Source organism: Antrostomus carolinensis, unplaced genomic scaffold, assembly GCF_000700745.2.
Source record: "Antrostomus carolinensis isolate BGI_N321 unplaced genomic scaffold, ASM70074v2 scaffold1564, whole genome shotgun sequence".
NCBI classification, from domain to species: domain Eukaryota; kingdom Metazoa; phylum Chordata; class Aves; order Caprimulgiformes; family Caprimulgidae; genus Antrostomus; species Antrostomus carolinensis.
Window position 1 is genome coordinate 12,304 of NW_010312612.1, and position 15,987 is coordinate 28,290.

Consider the following 15,987-nt stretch of genomic DNA (forward strand, 5'->3'; position numbering starts at 1 on the left):
TTCTTTGCATGCTCCCTGGCTTCAGCTCACATTCACCCCAGCCAAGGAAACTCACACACCACATCTTTCAGAGACACAGCACCCACAGAGTTATTCAAAATAGAACATAGCCCCCTGCAGAGGGTTTTCAGCAAACCATGAATCAGGAGACACATGGCAGCTATCATGTCCAACTCACTCCCAGGCAGCATTTGGCCAAATCCCACCCACCACAGAAGAAGTTGTCAGAGAGCTTGGTGCAGCTGTAGCTTCCCTCAGGCCCCTGGATTGCAATGAGGACAAGAGCAGGGAGCAACCATCACAGCTGAGGTGGAACGAAGCAGCCCTCAGGTCTTGTTTCAGGGCATATCCCACTGCAGGGAGTTTATTTCAGTCAGCTGAGAACAAAGCTTTGATGGGAAACTTCACACCTGCCTGAGCAGCTCCTGATGTTGATGGATGTGCTCAGCTACTTTTCCTTCCACTCTCCCTATATGGACATCCAACTTCAAAGAAGTTCCCCATGTTAGAAAATAAGTTTCTGCACTGTTTCATTGGGCTGGAATTTATAGCCCACCAAAAAAAAAAACCAAAAACCAAAAACCAGTTTAGAAATTAAAAGCAGCATCTTTATCACTGTGGGAGGCCTCAGAGGAGTTGTTTGGACACTGCAGATTAAACAGCACTAGTTTGGACCTGAGGACTTTAGCCCAGAGTTCCCAAACCTTTCTCCATGGCTTTGACACTATTAAACACCCTTTCCATGTTTCAGTTCATCTAAATTGCAGCCAAAAGAAAGACAAACAGAGTAACTGAGCACCTCCAGTGTATTACAGAAGACTCAGTAAATATCAAAAGCTGGTTTAGCAGAATCCTTACAGAGACAATATTGAGTTGTTGGATCTCAACAGACCAAGGTGAAGCATCCAGCAAATTACAGAAATGTGCAGGTGCCTGCAAGATATTGAAGATATAAAACAATTCTGGAGGAAAAAGTTAGTTATGCAGTCCATGAAGTACCTAAGCAAGTGATCTCAATGACAGGCTAGCTTTGCTGCAATATTTTGGCCTTTTCCTTGGAGCAGAGCGAAGCTGGTTTTGAAAAGTTCAGGTGTGCGTCCATCCTAACACACGCCTGTTGGGTTTAAAAGACGTGTAGATGTGGTGCTGAGGGACACAGTTTAAAGGTGGAATTGGCAGCATTGGGTTTATGGTTGGACTCCATGATCTTGAAGGTCTTTTCCAACCACTGTGATTCTGTGCACCTGTGTTATTGGGAATGAGCAAAATATTTTATAATCTCAATGGAGTTTTCAGCCTTGGAAACTCAGCACAGAGGTGGCCATAGCCCACAAAAGAGAAATCCTGTATCTGGAAAAAAAAAATATTGCTACACAACAAAAAATAAAGCTTGCTCATTTATTTATTTTTTTAAAATTCTTTTGAAAATCAGAATAAAGTTCACAGAGATTCAGTTTTTCAAAAAAATCAGTGTTTCAGCTTTCAAAACAGACTGAGTTTACTAAACAAAGAGCAGTCGCAGTTTCAGTTGTTTAATTGACCAGAAATCTTTCTGCTTCAGTACAAGTCAGGCTGCTTACAGAGAAGCTGCACACCACTGCCAGTGAATGGAACATGGATTGCTGCTGATGCATCAGGATAAGAGAGCACAGTAGAAAAACAAAATTGTTTAATATCCTGAATTATTTATTCCCAAGGGCTTCACTGTATTCTCACCAATGAGAGCAGTTTATTGGGTTTTGCATATTGAGCTTTCTGTTTGTTAGCAGTTTGATAGCACAGCAGTTTGATAGCATGTGAATCACATTCATGATACACACTACTAGCATCTCTTTACTTCAGTTCTCTCAGGAATGTTTTTATAAAACATAGTAAAAAATTGGCAGAGTGGCTCTGGAATTATGTTGTTTTAGAAATGCAGATACCTACATTTCTCACACCTGATTTTTTTTTTTTTTTAAAGCAGATAGCAAGAAAAATCTTGTGCAAGTACCACAGCAATTTTATCAAGTTAAATCAAACCATGCTGCCATCAACCTCAGCTTCTCTGTACACGTCATGCTTCATTCTGCAAATTTTTAGCTCATCGACTGTATAATCAAAAGATCATTAAAGCTAAGTATGAAACAGAAAGCAAAATTGTCTGAATAAAGCCACTCACCTCTTTCTGCTGATACTCCTAATCAATTTTTATTTGGCATTGAATGAAAGCAAGCCTTTTAACAAGGCTCTTCAGTATTGAGGCTCATATTACTCACACAGCAACAAAGGCCAAGAGCATCCTGGGCTGTATTAACAGGAACAGAGCCAGCAGATCAAAGGAAGTGATTATCTGCCTCTACTTCATGCTTATTAAACCCCATCTGGCATACTAAGTCTAGTTTTGGGCCCCCAATATAGAAAAGAAATCTGTAAATGAGGGTGAATTCAGCAGAGGGCCATCAAGATGAACGGGGCTGGAACATTTGCCCTGTGAGCCAAGGCTGAAGGAATGGGGTTTGTTGAACCTGGAGAAGAAATAGCTTTTGGGGGGGATCTGACAGCAGCCCCTTGAGAAGATGGAGCCAGGCTCTGCACAGCAGTGTGTGGTGGGAGGATGAAAGACAACAGGCATCAGTTGGAATAGGAGAAGTTCAGACTTGCTATAAGGAAAAAAATTTTGCACTTAAGGACAGTGGAGCAGTGGAGCAGGTTGCCCAGAGAGGTTGCGCAGTCTACAGTCCTGGGAGTTTCCAAGATGTGACTGGATAAAACCCTGAGCAACCTGGTCTGACCCCATAAGCTGACCCTGCTTTGAGTAGAGGTGGCATATGCTCCCAGGTATAAAATAGTAGCACAGTTGTCTGGTTTAGTTGCATGCCAGTACCTCTGCCTCCCACAGTCACTCTCACCCCCCACTTGGACCACCCTGCTTTCCGTAATGCAACACAATGGCACCTTTGACCTCCACTACCTGTGAAGTTTTCTTGGGTTACACCAAGTTAAAGAAAAAAGGTTACACTTACATCATGCTGTTAATGAGGCCATGCAAAATAGCACCCGTATGGTAAAACTATTGGTTTTCTCTTCAACCTTCAAATAAATAGCTACTGGTTTTGTAACATTTTTTTCATAACTGAACTCCATCTGCATGGGCTTGTTAGAGCTGGTGCTCTCCACAGTGGTGGAGTGCACGTGTCCTAAAGCAAGATAGCAGTATAGAAAAGCTAAAACTAGCCTTGGAGTGAAGTCTCCTTTTGAAACTGTATCAATTACCATAGAGGAAGCACTACTAATTAATGCAGTTAATTTTATTAACTACATTATATTAACACAAACTGTTGTCTTTTCTGACTGAGACAGAGAAAAAAATAGCACTGTTCAAATTACCCTCATTCTAAAAGAGCATTAAGGTACTTAAGATCTGCCATTCAGGATTCAAGGTACAAGAATTCAAAAGGCTGAGGATAGCACAGCTCACCCTGTTTTCTTGAATTTTGTTTTCTCAATCAAAAGACAGAAGCAAGAGCTTCTGCTGAAAATCTTTAGCAATGAGAAATACATAATATACATCAAGTTCTTCACAACTAATCTTGTTAGAGGTTATTTTTAGAAAAATTCAGACTAAATTAAACTGAATGGAGTTTATTATAAAAAATTAAACACTCCAGTGGTACTTAAACAGCATGACTAGAGACTGCTTGCTGAGACAGTGAAAAAAATTGCATGCACAAATGCTTTTGCAGATTACACCTTTCAGGTAATTCAATCTGAGCAGATCTGGTAAATGCATCAGGATTTTGAAGAACATTATGGTACCTTGGACCTTGCTGCTGTGAGTTCAGTCAGAAGTTCAAATATAGCATTTTGGTTTAGTGCTATACATATTCAACTGAGAAAAGGCTTTTATAATACAGGATTAATACCTTAGTAAGAATTTGACATGGAAATGCATGAAACATGCAGGGGTATCATCTCATCTGAAATCAGTGGTAAGGGCTGAATGCCGGTTAAAATTAGGTGCTAAATTTTATGAAATAATGTAGCCATTACACAGAGAGAATTAAATTAGTAAGCAAATAATAGCAAGGTAGATAAAAAGTTGTCCTTCAAATAGTATAAATGTTTTCTTCCTTTTTTCATCCTGAAAATATATTATCAGAGTCACCACTGGAACAACTGTGGTAAACAGAAAAACCCTTTTACAACAGAATACGCAAGTTAGTAAATTCTGAATCAGATACTTTACTGAAAATGACTTTAAAAGTAATGCTTGAGAATAAAACAGTTAAAAACTCAATTAAACTGTTCTTCACATTCTGGCAGCCTATACACAGCAGTATAAAATAAAGTACCATTTTAGGTCATCCATTCTTTTCAAGCCTGAAGAAAATAAAAAGGAACAGAACTCTAAATAATCCTAAATAGTCCAGTACAAATTATGACCACATACTGTGAGTTACATTTCACAGAAGCCAGCACCATTGAAGTACAAAATTATTCTCCTTTGACTTGCAAACCTACATCCCTGTTTGTGAGGCAGGATGAAAGACACTGGAAGAAAGGGACTCCAAAAGAAAGGAATCCCATGAAGCACATCTCCAGCCTCTTGCTGAGCTGCCATCCTCATTAAGATTTTGTGTTCCTGTGTATAACTACAGAGTGCCTGACAAACAACATCCACTCCAGAGTCGTGACCTTTTGCAGGCAAAACAGGAATCAGCTACTCACAAGGCCATAATTTTGTCTGTAGCTTCATTAGACATGCAGCAGAATGATGCTGATGCTGACATTAATTGCTGTGAACAGATGTAAATTATTCAAATGAGAATAAATCTGTCCTAAAAGCTTGTCAGGTCTGCTTTGGAAAGGAATTTGTCTCTCATTTCAAGCAAGGTTGAGAATTGCTAAGAAGTAGACAATACAAGTACACAGTGACAGATTGACTCCAGATGTATCAGTTCTGCAGGTGGCACTTCTAAACTGTTCCTGAAAGCTGGCACAGCTCAGCATGCGAGGACCTCCTGTCCTGGTTTCAGCTGGGATATAGCTAATTTTCTTCTTAGTAGCTAAAATAGCACCGCGTTTTGGATTTAGTATGAGAAGGATGTTGATAATATACTGATGTTTTTAGCTGTTGCTAAGAAATCGAGGACTTTTCAACTTCCCATGCTTTGCTAGTGTATAGGTACGAGGGAGTATAACCAGAGCTATGGATCCAAATTGGCATTTGGATATGCCAAGGGGTCATTCCATATCATATACCATCATGTTCAGTATATAAATGAGAGCTGGCCAGAAAGCTCCCTCTCTCTGTCTTCCAGGATTGCAGTTTTGTGATCTTCTCTCCTCTGGGATGACTAGCTAGGAAGGGGCTGGACATTGGTCAGCGCATGGTGAGCAATTGCACTGTGCATCACTCAATTTGTATATTCTGTTAGTAAAATTATCATTATTATTATTTTTATTTTATTTTATTTCACTTATTAATTTTTTTTTATCTCAACCTATGAGTCTCCTTACCTTTACCCCTCCAATTCTCTCCCCTAGTCCCCAGGGCAGGGGAGAATGAGTGCACGGTTGTGTGGTGCTTGGCTGCCAGATGGGTTAAACCATGACACCTCCAGAGCAAGGCAGCCAGTGCCTTCAGAGCCACATGTCAGCACTGCAGAGGTCACCAAATAAGTGACACAGGAGTCATCATACAGGAACAAATATAGTTCCTCAAAACTGCCCTGCCCTTGGAAAGTAATTACAGCCCATAAATACAACAGAAGTTTTACACCTTATTTCTCAAGTTATTGCTGAACCTTTTTCAGGAGTTTCAATTCCACACTTCTATCGCAGGCATTCTGTCTGAATATCAGTTTAGCATTAAACCCCCCCAAAATTAAGGAGCTTCAGAGACCATCACTGCCCATATTTTAGCTCCCTTTTTGAGTGCTTCTCTTCTCCCTAAATTCTAGGAGGGACTCAGACAAGGGAAAGAAAAAATTAAGAACTAGACTTATCAGATTACTCCATCAAATACACAAACAACAGGAACACAAACAATTCCTTGTCTGATCTCATTGCAGTTTGGTCAATACCTCCAGCAAAAATGAATAAAACTTAACACTTCACAAAAAAAGTGTACTATCCTTTCAATGTTACTCTTCAATAGCTTATTTTCAAAGTGAGATAAATTTGGAGCCTGCAGTAAGGATTTAACTACTCAGTAAAGCCCAACAAGCACACCTCTCATTAAGAGGTAATCAACATATTAAGGGACCACAGAAAACTCACAGTCTGCATGCCAGTCCCAGCCTCAGCCTAACTGGAAAGTGCAGGACTTTCTTAGCTTGCTTTGTGAAAGATTTGAAGCCCTGCAGCTGAGCTGCTGAACGGGCAGCAAATTCAGCCTCTAAAGGTTAAGCAAAAATGTTTCAGTTTTTTATTGTTCACTTCTACCCGACAGGAACCACAAAAAGAAGTCAGGCAGTTCAAGCACATGGAAAATGCTGCTGCCAAGGGAGAAGGCAGGCTGCGATAACCGAAACGAGCTGGTCATGACCAAGGACAACAAGCAAGCAGGTACTGAGATGCATTCTCCTGGACTGATCACCCCAGTTTCTCTCTTCAAAGGCTCTGGAGGTCAGTGCCCTCAAGTCGAGTATTTCCAATTGCATGTAATTTCAGTTGAGAGTTCTCTGCTCCTCTCCCAGCACCTGTCCTGCATGCATCCCCCGTGGCTGTACAGGAAAGGTCAGAAGGAGCAGTTTGCCCCTCATTTGGTTAACAATTGACTGAACAACCCAGCTAAGCACAGGAGATGGTCCGACAGAGATATATTAGCATTTCAACAGAGACTGCTCAGTTATCAGTTCAAGAGGGAAGGTTTTTTTTTTTTTCAACTAGCCCCTACTTAGAGAGATCTGAATTGCCCTGACTTTCTCTTCTTCCCCTCCATCGCCCAAGGAGGAGAATATAACAGCTTCTACCCAGTCCTGGGTGTACCATGCAAACTAGACTTGGGATCCCCATCAGAAGGGAAAAGACATTTTGGATTTTACCTGGGAATAAATACAGCAAGACAGTTTGTGATTCTTTATAAGTTTTTTGGGATTGGATTTTTCCTTTATTTGATTAATCTTCCAGTGGCTGACATCAGTCAAGGTGTAGTCTATTCCATAAAGCCAGGACTTCTAACATCTCAATACGTTTCTCTAGAATAAACCTCATTTGAACTGCTGAAATAAAAGAGGAACACAAAGATCTCTGGGACCACAGTGTCTTCTGATGACCAGCAATTGCCAGGAAAGCTCCTTGAGATACAGCAGGGAGGAGGACTCTTGAGTGCTGAGAGCTTTAAAAACAGCATGCGACAGGGACTGGAGCATGCCAAAACCTTACTGTAATTCTTCACTGAAATGTGGCTCGGGAAAATGAGCGCTGCAGTGCCGCGTGCCCATCGCTTCTCACTTACTGTCCAGCAAACAACTGGTTGTGGATTAAAAGGGAAAAAACTTTTTTTTTTCCCCACCCCCCATGAATGAGTCTCAACACTTTTTGTGTACCATGGCCAGGGATAAAGATACTGCAGGCCAAGTGATTCCCATCACTGGCACCTGGTGCCCCCAGATATCTGTGCAAATTCACCAAACTCTACTGGAGTTTGCAGACACTGCTATTGCTACGTGCTGCAGGAAGTGTTAGGACATTGCTTGGTTGCCAACATCCCAGTCATCAGTCATGAAGCATGAGAAACCCAAGTGGCTTGAATTCCACATTATTGCAAACAACATAAGAACAGGTAGATTGAAAAAAAAAAAAAAGAAAAAAAGACCCACAACAGTCAAATCTCTCTCTATATAAAATAAAGACAGCAAATGCGATACCAGTAGCCTTATTTTTAAATATTGTAAATTCTTTTAAAAAACAAAACCCAAGAAACCTTTGTCCCTTGCATTTTAGTTGTCTTAACATGTCAGTTGCTTTCCTAGAGCAAAATACATATAAGTAATCAGAGAAAAGTCTTCCAGAGCAGAAAATGGTCATTATGATGACTGATAGAAGAGAAAGCACAGAATACATCAATTTTAACCAGAAAATTACCTAAATGAAGACAGTCAAATTGCAAATTGGTTTCAGTTAAACTTCCAGAAACGGCAGTAAAACCATGAAAACATCACTTCAACAACCTTCTCCAAAGGCATTTGATTAAAGAAACTGTGAGAGAACTCTAACTTGTTAGGAACCCCTTTGGATGTTTCTGCAGTAAGAAACAAAGTGATGGAGGAAATTATGTAATTCACTTACCCAAGTAATTTACATTTGGATTCAGCCAGCCATGCTATGAATTAGAAAAGAGGTTACTGGGAAGCAAGGAGGTAAAAAACAAAGGAGTCAAGGACTCTCTCTAAATTATCCCCAGGAGACCAGCAAGTAACATATCAATATTCACTAGTGATATAAAACTTAACTATAGTGAGAGAACCATTCCCTACATACCTAGAGATACTACTGCTTTTTAGGTGGAGACCAGTAAGTAAAACACTGTTCTTCCTTATAATACCTCACCTGGATTAAAAGTTAAGAGGTCAGCAGGCTGCTTGTGATCAGGGAAGATGAACTCACCCTAGAGCAGATGTTACCATTTCAGTAAAGTTACCAGAGTGCCTGAGAAATGAGACTGCATTAAGAGATCAAATGTCTAGTCAGAAAATGGGGCTGCAACAGGGAGTGGCTATTCTATACCAATTATTGGGAAAGAAGGGTAAATACAAGAAACGGGGGGAGGTATTTAAGCTAAAGCCAGTGCTAAGAGAAGCATAAAGAGCTGAGCTGTCCAAGGACAACACAGGCTAGACATCAGAAATTTTCCTGTTAAAAATTTTGAAACGGAACATTAAGAATTCCTTGAGTTTTAAAAAAGTTGACAAATTCCTTGCTTCAGAAAGAATTCAAAACTGCACTTTTACTTGAAGTACTGCTAGTTAGCTTCAACAAAAAGCTTTTGTGATCTAATTATAGCTAGTTCTGCCTGAGGTAGAATGTACTTCTAATTTAAACTATAATTCATCCCTGGACAGAGAGGATTACCGAGCTACACTCAGGGAAAAATAACAATAAAATTCTCAAATAACACCAGCTATGAAAATCCCCACTAACCTTTGGAAATCCAACTGAAAAGGGATTTGTTTGCACTTTGCCAAGTACCTAGTAGTTCCTATGCGGCTGAACAGCTGTAGGTCTTCACTTCAGCATCTTCTACTTGGTCTTTGTTCGGAGCATTCCTGGTTTGGCTGCTAATGCTTCCCATCCTTTACTTTGGGAAAGTTAAAGCACAAGCAGTTCACATCAAAAGGTTAAAGCAGACATCTGAGCTGACATGAAGCAAGGACTACACTGCTCACTTATCACTCACCTGGATTATGCTTCGTAATTAGAACTTATCTCCTATAATCATCTTCAACAGAGAGCAATCCAAATTAACCATGTCAAAGCCACACAGCAAATGGCAAGAACTACAAAAGTGCCACGGTTGTGTCTCCTCCCGCTAAAGGTCAGTCAGAAAAGAGCAGCCTTCCAGGGTGCTCTGCAGGTCTAGCCGACACAAGCCCCACAGGACCAAGGGTAAAACAGACTCAAGGATTAATGACCCCAGCATACTGAAATCTGCCCCTCCTCCAGGAACTGCAAACAGTAAAGGGATTTACTGACTAAAACCAAGGCCTTGAGTGAAAACAGAAGAGCTATGAGGCAGCAGTCAGTACCAGGAACAGAAATTTAATCTGCTCTGCTTGTGAACCACGATTATCACCGGCTGGTGTATTCTGCAACCACTAACACTTCAGAGGACTTTCTGTGGCAGCCTTACATTAAGAGCACTCAATAATCCAGCAGCTATACTTTTACGTATAGACTAAGCCTTGATTGCAGCCTGGCCCCATTAGACTGCAGAAGTCACCAGCACAATTAATTGAATATGAACTAATTGCAGGTAACAATCAGAAATGATGGCTAAATACCCATCAGTATGATCTAGTTAAAAATAGTCAAAGAATTTCCCTCGAGGTTGTTCTGTCATTGTTACTACTGCCAAATCTGATAGCTTTTTCTCTATGTATCCCATGAAAGTTAATCAATTCCATTTAAACGAATAGGGGAAACAAGACTGTGCTGGAATATGTAATCTGCAGATTTCTCATCTTCTATATTTTTAATGTGAATAATTACTATTTAAGGTAGCAACCTGAGTGTGCCTGAGCCTGATTTCTTCTTAGAAATTCCATCAATTTAACCTTTATGCATTTTTAGAAAAGATTTAACAGATCCCTTTGTAGTTTTCTTTTTTTTTTGGTCAATTTTTCCAGAGGAATTAAGACTAAAAGCAGCTGCCAACTTCAGAGCATCATGTCTTCATTAAGCAGTAAAGTGCCTTCTCTCCCGGTGCCGTGTGCCTTCCACCTTTACCTTCTCCAGTGGCAGCGTGTTCTGTAGCTCTTCCTCAGAGAAATCTATGCTGAGCCAATCCATAATATCCAGCCCCAGTGTTTCTTTCTACACGTCATCGTTTCCCTAAAAACATTCATGATGAATTAAACTAATTTAGTGTTCCACTGGTTATGAATGCACCTTCCAGTTCATTGCAGGATCAGTCTCTGGACACATTATATGCAGTTGCCTCCTCTAGGAAACAACGTTACCCACAACAAAACCCTGAAACCAACCAGCGCACCTGGTTCCTATCACATTTTTCATAACTATTAAGTGCTCTGTCTACATTGCAATGACTTACCGGGTCACCACCGACTTGACTTCAAACCAGACTACCAGCAGCTGAAAACCAGTTTGTTCCAGTGTCTGTACTGATGGGGAGGCTGTGCCACTGGAGAAAGCTGCAGTGGTGATGCCCTGCTTGCTCCCTGCTTTTCCACCAGCCCGGCTGCAGGATTTTTGCCTGCCAGGATTTACACTGGCAACGCTAATCACAAAATGCCTCAGACAGAAGTTACCTGCCCTGAGAGAGTGGTTTGGTATTTCCAGCTGATAAAGCCTCTGATGGCAGCTCGGGCTATCCTGCTTGAATCAACCAGCAGCTCGGCAAAACAGAGAGGATCTCACCATCGGGATCACACAGGCAGGCAGCGAAGGAGATAAGAAATGGTCAATGAAAGCAAATAAATTCAGTGGCACTGGAGGGCTGCAGCACTGGCTAGGGGCTGTGGTCAGCTTTGCCCCAGCTCTCCTCTCCCGTCCCTGCTGCTCCAGGATGGGGCACTCTCCCTCCAGAAAATCCTGCTCTGGGATGGAGGAACCTGCCTCTATTTCGCACTAAAATTTCACAGAGACAAGAGACTCCCTCCCCATCCCACTCCCGTGTTTTCCTCCCCCAGGATCAGGGCTCTTGCCCTCTCTCAGGTTACACTTTCATCAAGTGAGGCCCTGGCAGAGCAGGCAGGGGGGGCACTGCTGCAGAGGCACACAGGCCACGCTTTAGCACTGCTCCACAGTTTTTAAATGTTACTTGCACACAAGATAACGGCACCGCTCATTTTGGAACCTAGTGTTTACAGAGTGATTTTGTGTCCAATTCAGTGCATTCTTTAGGGAATTTGTGGAGGTTCTTAAATTGCAAGCTGCATTTGAATAATCTTTTTTCAAACCGTCTTCATTAAAAAAAAACCCCAAACAAACAAAAAACTAAAGTGGATTCTTTTTCCCCTTCTTTAAACTTTAAGCACGAAGTAGATATCAGAATTCACTGCTTAGAATATCTGCACAGCCATCTCTTACCAATCCTACCTATTCTAAGTCCCTGCTGCCCAAAGGTCACGCTATACCACTCTGCTTTTGTCCACAGATCACAATTATTGCACATTGTATTACCTCCACAAGTCCCCTTTTGTGCTGTCCATCATTAGATAACCCAATCACAACACTGGAAATGCTGACTGCACATTCCTTGCAAGCATATTACTGGATCTCATGGATAATCAGAGGATTTATACATGTGCTGCCATCCATACATGTCCCAGTACTAAAGGCCATCTATTTTTCATCTCCTCAGTATAATGAAAAGACACCCTACGCCCCACAAAAAGAAAGGCCATTAGCTTGATTTCAGGAAAGACACTAAGGCAGAAAATCAGGTCCAGTATTGGTAAGCGGTTAATTCTCATTATCATCTGTTTAGTCACATTATGCACAGCTTCCTTCTATCAGAGGAGATACTTGACAAGTATAACCTTTTCTCCATAAACAAATATTTCAAGAAGTCACATTTGGAAACCCTTCCCCAAGACTTTACAACTTGTAACATCAATGTTCTAGTAGTTACCTTTAATGTAATGTACTTAATAGAAGTACTTAATTTGCTTGAATAATACTTTGACAAAACAAGGCATCAGGAGACAAACTGAAAAGGAAAGTCTCTTATGGGAGACCTAGACTAACTCTCATGAAACAGACAGGAGTCTTTCCAGATGTTTAAGAGAACTTCCAAAATTCTCTCATTTCTTATTAGAGCCAAGCTGGAAGTGTAACAACCCATCATCCCACCCACGTGTACATTATACTTAGTAAAAATTGCCTACTTCTTAATTTTGCCTCTGCACATGTGGACTGTTTTACAGTAAATCAGGTTAGTCTGCGAGACAAGTGTTTTTTCAGACCAGCGTTGCAAGGTACTTTTATCTCCAACTGTTCATTTCAGTGTGGCAGCTATTTCTGCTTTTTTATATGCAGATCTACTGGCTACCATCCAGCCCTGCTAAAAAGGGACCAAAAATGAAGGCTGCTGTTCTCCAGCTGTTTCTGCCCCTTGTATGACAAAACAGGAATGTAACTGGATGACCCCGTGTCAGGAAGACCAAAAAGAATTAAGCAATACAGGGGAAAAAAAATCAAAACAACTCACACTCAAACAAATCCCCCTTCTATATACCACTAAAAAAGTTGCAAGCAAATAATATATAGCAAATTAGTACTCTAAAAATATTTGCTGAAAAGCAGAGCGGGGAAGAGTTCAGGCTGGGATTCTCTGCAGTGTTCTTCCTCTCCACCTTTCCCCTCTACCCAGCTGTTTGTTCACAATGAAATGTGAACAATGATTCAGTCAACAGGATCCTGTCACTTGTGCCCCTCACTAGACTGAAGAAAAATAATATAGGAATCAATTTCCCATCAAAACATGAGGCTTTGGGAATCTTGTCTTGGCTGAAATCCAGCTCAAGTACTTTCTCTGAATATTCAGAGCCCCCTCACAGGACTATCATTACCTACTTGTTCCAAAAGATCACTACAACACTCAAGTAACTGCTAAGGTGGAAGATCCCACAGCATGAGAGAGGACAGATTTTGAGAGGCATAATTTGCCCCCCACAAATAAATGAAATAGTCAGACCTCACCATGCTGGGAGACTGCTTCCCTATAGGAAGTTCACATAAACATGCCTTGACACTGCAGACCAAATTACTAGCAAGAATAAATCTAGCTACACAAGCTCCTTCCTCACCCTGGGGGAGGTATGGAAAGGAAAACTATTACTCTGAAAAGAAGGACATGGTTCAATCAACAAAGCATTTCAACATGCACTGGTGCCTTAACATGCTCTGTAAATGATTCAAGTGCAGTGAAGCACTGCAGGAACTAGAGAAAAACTCTTGCAGTTTAACCTCATAATCCTGCACCCCCCCCAAAAAAATAATCAAATTGCAGCATGCAACAGCACCGTTATTCTGCTGTCATTTTAGAGAGAATAAAGAGAACTGAACTGATATTGGGCTAGATTGAACAGCTTGCAGGATTACTGAATCACACCTGAAAAGATACTGGTTCTTAAATATACTGTAGGGTACTTGACCTGAATGCTCTAACAAGCTAGAATCCACTTGTTAAAGAGAGCAACAATTTAAAAACCATCAGGATACAAGAAAGCAAAAGCAGCATACAACTGCAGCGTCACATGTTTTCAATACAAATTCAGGTATCAGACACCTGGAAATTCAGAAACCATGTTACTAACCACAGTTAAAACACTACAAAATATATGACTTCAGGCAATATTTGGTGTGTTTCAAAAGTCTAAATTTAGACTTTGTATCATGAAGTTATGCATTATATAGTAGATAAATAAAAAAGGAAAATTGCTTTAAAGCAATGCTTTTTACTGTAACTGCTTTTGTACAATACATCTAATGAGACCCAGTATGCAAAAATATAAAAGTCTGGTGGGAAAACACTGGCAGTTTGATAGCCAAGTAGAGGTATCAATTACTTATGCCATTTTTATTGTTGCTCAACATGGCAATAGACAAGTCTTAATTTAATTTCTACTTGAACCATTTCTGCTTTCTGGAAAATACCAGCATACGTGTACTGACTGTGCTACCTACACATTTCACAATCTATTGCTGGCCATAAGACTCAGTCACTCAAAATGAACTATTTTATATTTTTAAATATAATCTGTGCTGAACAAATGCATTCAAGGTAAGAACCTAGGTACACAAACATTATAGAAGCAAGAGAAAAAACATGTTTTGTGCACATTCCTGATAAAATTATCAGTGAAAGTTAACTGTGTTACAAAAGTCCAAACAGATATTCACATAGTACATTACTCACCAGAAAGATGGACTGAAAGCCATTCATCTCTCTCAAAGCAGTGAAACATTGAAAAAATGTTATGTTAAAGAATTAGGCTTCATAATGTTAGATTCTGAAACAACATAATTGTAAATGCTGGATCTGTGAAAACCCACATCACCAGACAGAGAATTCCAGCTTCCCCATTGAACACTTCAGGGTGCCCCAGGCTGAGCCGGAGGACACTGGATGAACCAAACAACAACTGGGAAGTGATTTTGCAGCAGTGCCCAGGCGCCACAGGCACAAGCATCAAGCACCGGGTGAGTCAAGAAAACATTACATGCCTTCATAATGGTAGAACATGCAGCGGTGCTGGAAGCAGCTCCATTATTCCATATGCAATCCTCAACACTTCAGAAAACTTTTGCAAAAATTCACTATTGGTCTATTTGTCACTGTTGCTACGTAGCACTGAAACTATGTACTTCTGCCTTTTCATTACCAGAGCAAAAGCAAAGGGGCCTCAAGAGAATCTACTTTATTCTAGACCATTTTGCGTGCAGATGTATCACTTGGAACTTTCTTCCTAGCCTTATTCACAGGCATCCCCTAGTCTGAATATCACTTTGTAAGGGTTTAACTCAGTAATTCTCCCATACTAGACAAAATACAAATGGGAAGGGAAATAATCTATAAACTGTCATCAGATTCCATTTACTCACCCGCTGTAGCAGTGCTTTCTCTACAGAACAAAGTCTGATATTTACTACTTTCTATAGGGCATCTATGATGATTTTAAAACTACAAAAAAAATTGGACTTTTAGGCATCAGAGTAAGACTGAGCTTAGGCTCACTTTTACCGCCTTCTGCCAGCAACTGAAATGAAAGACTTAGAAGTGCAAAGCCCAGACAGGACATGAAATCTATAAACATTCTTCATAAATCAAAAATGACATAAGATTGCTTCTCCAGACATCCATTACTGATACTCTATTCAATTTTCTTAAGAATTAGCTACATTTCTCAGAATATTACCAAGAAGCTTTAGCTAATGACCACCACTGGTGCTGTGTACATACAGAACCTTGTGCTGTTTGGTAAAGCAACTTAAACAGGATGTAGAGGTGTCTGTTCTTCCTCAGATTATCTGTGCTTCAGGAGACTGGCCAAGCTCTGTATAGGCTGTAAAACATTTCCTTGCTTCCCCCCCCCGCCTTTATTCTTTACCCTTTTAATTTTCTTTACAACATAAATGCAGAATGTACATAGTATCAGAAACACTATTACATCAAAGCAATATAGAGAAGATTACATTCATTTTAATACTCTTTCTTCTTAAATACTGTAAAAATCGGAACCAACTATATCAGACGGCCACTCACTGAAAAATAAGATGAGGCCTGCTCGTTGTGGCAACTGCTTTCAGCTCAGC